Source organism: Lathamus discolor, chromosome Z (genome assembly GCF_037157495.1).
Source record: "Lathamus discolor isolate bLatDis1 chromosome Z, bLatDis1.hap1, whole genome shotgun sequence".
Classification (NCBI taxonomy): domain Eukaryota; kingdom Metazoa; phylum Chordata; class Aves; order Psittaciformes; family Psittacidae; genus Lathamus; species Lathamus discolor.
Genome location: NC_088909.1, coordinates 79863992 through 79867051, shown reverse-complemented (window position 1 = coordinate 79867051; position 3060 = coordinate 79863992). Strand labels below are relative to the sequence as shown.

The window sequence follows — 3060 nt, the reverse complement described above, 5'->3', positions numbered from 1 at the left end:
CTGCTCCCAAAACACAGAACCAGCCTCTCAGCTCAAATATGTGATAAAAGCCCAGCTGATATCTTCCATTACATGATCGTAAGTTCCTCAATAGACAATTTCAAAAGCAAATATAGACAATTTTGAAGAGATATTATGGCTGGTTCTAGAATATTTTTCTGATATACAGCAATTTTATTGCTGCTTTTAGATGATTGCTACTCATGGCAATGTTACAGAGCACTGACAGAATCATGCCTTCTCTCACACAGCCACTGAATGGCTGCCATACCACAGCTGTCATATACAGATGAGAATTTGTGCCAGTATATAATAACAGCTAAAAGAAACAAAAAAATACAGCCAGAATCAAAATGTAGGCAATGACTTTACTAAATGAAAGAAGCTAACTGATAGCAGCAAACATTAACACATTTCATAGAATCATAGAATCAGCTAGGTTGGAAATGACCTCTAAGTCCAACCTTTACCCCTGGATTTCGAAGTCCATCACTAAACCATGTCACTTAGGGCCTCGTCTACATGTTTTTCGAACACTTCCAGGGATGGTGATTCCACCATTTCCCTGGGAATCCTGTTTCAATGCCTGATTACCTTCTCAGTGAAAAAAACTTCCCTATATCCAATCTAAACTTCCCCTGCTGCAGCTTGAAGTCATTACCTCTTGTTCTATCACTTGTTACTTGGGATAAAAGATTGACCCCCACTTCACTACAACCTCCTTTCAGGTAGTTGTAGAGAATGATAAGGTACCCCCTGAGCCTTCTCCAGACTAAACAACCCCAGTTCCCTCAGCTGTTCCTCATCAGACTTGTGCTCCAGACCCTTCACCAGCTTCATTGTCCTTCCTTGGACCTGCTTGTGCACCTCAATGTCTCTCTTGTAGTGAGTGGCTCAGAACTAAACACAGTATTTGAGGTGCAGCCTCACCAGTGCTCAGTACAGGGGGATGATCACTGCCCTGGCCCTACTGGACACACTATTGCTGATACAGGCCAGGATGCTGTTGGCCTTCTTGGCTGCGTGACCACAAGATGGCTCATGTTCAGCTCTGTCAGTCAGCATCTCCAGGTTCTTTTCCTCAGAGCGGCTTTCCAGCCACTCTTCCCCAAGCCTGCAGTGTTGCATGGGGTTATTGTGGCCCAAATGCAAAACCTGGCACATTGCCTTGTTGAACCTCACACCACTGGCCACAGTCCATCAATCCAGCCTGTCCAGATCCCTCTGCAGAGCGTTCCTATCCCTCAGCTCATCATGATTCCCACCAGACTTGGTGTCATCTGCAAATTTGCTGAGGGTGCACTCAATCCCCTCATGCAGACCATCAGTGAAAATATTAAACAATGCTGGCCCTAATACCAAGTCCTGAGGGACACCACTAGTGAGTGGTCGCTGGTTAGATGTGATGCTATTTAGCACCATTCTTTGGGCTTGGCCATTCAGGCAAAACTCTTCACTAGTGAAGAATACACCCATCCAGTTTCTCCAGGAGAATGCTGGGGGAGACAGTGTCAAATGCTTTACTCAGATCCAAATAGACAACTTCTACAGCCTTTCCCTCATCAAACAGGCAGGTCACTTCATTGCAGAAGGATAATTTCTGTAAAAAAATCTCAAAATCTGGAAACTTCTGCAAATGTGAGTAACTGGAACACTCATCTTTTCTCTTAAGTTTTCAAGATAAAGATAATTTTTTAAAAATTTTGTGTGTTTACAATTGACTTCAGTTATTTTTGATTTATATTATGTCATCTGAAGAATAACCTTTATTGCAAATCATCTGTTTATTAGTAGTACTTACTGTTAAAGGTTAATCTAAAGTTTCCACTGATTTCCCATACATGCATGCATAGAATCAATTAAGTTGTCACAAGCATGGAATTGGCAAGCAGTGAAGAGACACAAAAGATTCACCCACAGTCAAGTGCAGAGATAGAAATACACAGATGTGCAAGAGTAAGATATTTTTAAGTAACAGACATTTGAAAGAAAAAACAATAAGCTCCCATAGCATTTTAATTGCCATGTATCACAGTACTTGTAAAATGTACTCAAGATATTACTGATATTACAGCTTATGACTTGATGTTAACAGTCAATTATTGTATTAGATTTTAATGATAGAAAAATATGGTCTACTACTTTAAAGATACATCTATTATGTTTTATGGATGAACAGCTAGGATATTTTCCTATGCAGCTCAGCTGGAAGTTTCAGATGATAGCAGAAGTATTGATGTACTTATTGGGACCAAATTTTATCTATATTTTTCTGGTAAAAGTTATATGGTAAAATAAAATGTCTCCTCACATTTCATGTTGGCAGTTACCATGAAAGACGGAATATAAGCACCCAAGCTGTCTATTTTTCTATAAGAAGAGCATTTGCTTTTTGGCTTAAAGGCTCAGTAAAACCAAATATGATAACAGTCAATAAGTCACTTTCAAGTCATATTGTTCTTCTTTTCTTCAATGACTGAATATTTACTGGTATAATTCAAGAATTAGCCTGTTAGGCTGTTAATATTGCTAGAAAAGAGGTGAGGGCAGAGATGAAATGGAGTAATAGCAAATAAGGCATGGAAAAAAATTATTGTTTTTAAAATAGTCTTTAAAAGCTTAAGACTTCCAGCTAAACAAAATTCCCATAAACATTAGATTTCCTGACAGCTGCAAGAACAAGAATCTGCAATGGCAGTAGCCGGTACTATATGACACTGAACCATGTAATTTACATCTTAGTGAAATTAAACGTGGTATAATGGCTTAGCTTCCAGGCAACAATACTATTAAATTTGCTGTAGCAGATTATGAAATCATCTGAAACCCCAGGATGCACTTTCAAGCCAGCTATTATGCTTGTAAAATGTACTGCTTTTCTGGTTAGTTTTTCATTTAATTCATTGCAAGGATTATATTTTTCGATGGTTGCACATGACATCCAGCAGAATGGCTCTAGAATGTCTGGGAGCCAATGTAACTTAAGGAACACAACTTAAGGAACCCAAGTGATGTTATTGTATGGGGAAAGCACACAGAGGTCAGTAAATTACTTGATAG

At 39.0% G+C, this 3060-nt stretch overlaps 1 pseudogene; it reads right to left on the bottom strand.

Moving 5' to 3' along the window:
* Positions 1 to 492: 492 nt before the first annotated feature.
* Positions 493 to 1128, bottom strand: LOC136005974 (uncharacterized; annotated as a pseudogene).
* Between the last annotated feature and the right edge of the window lie 1932 nt (positions 1129 to 3060).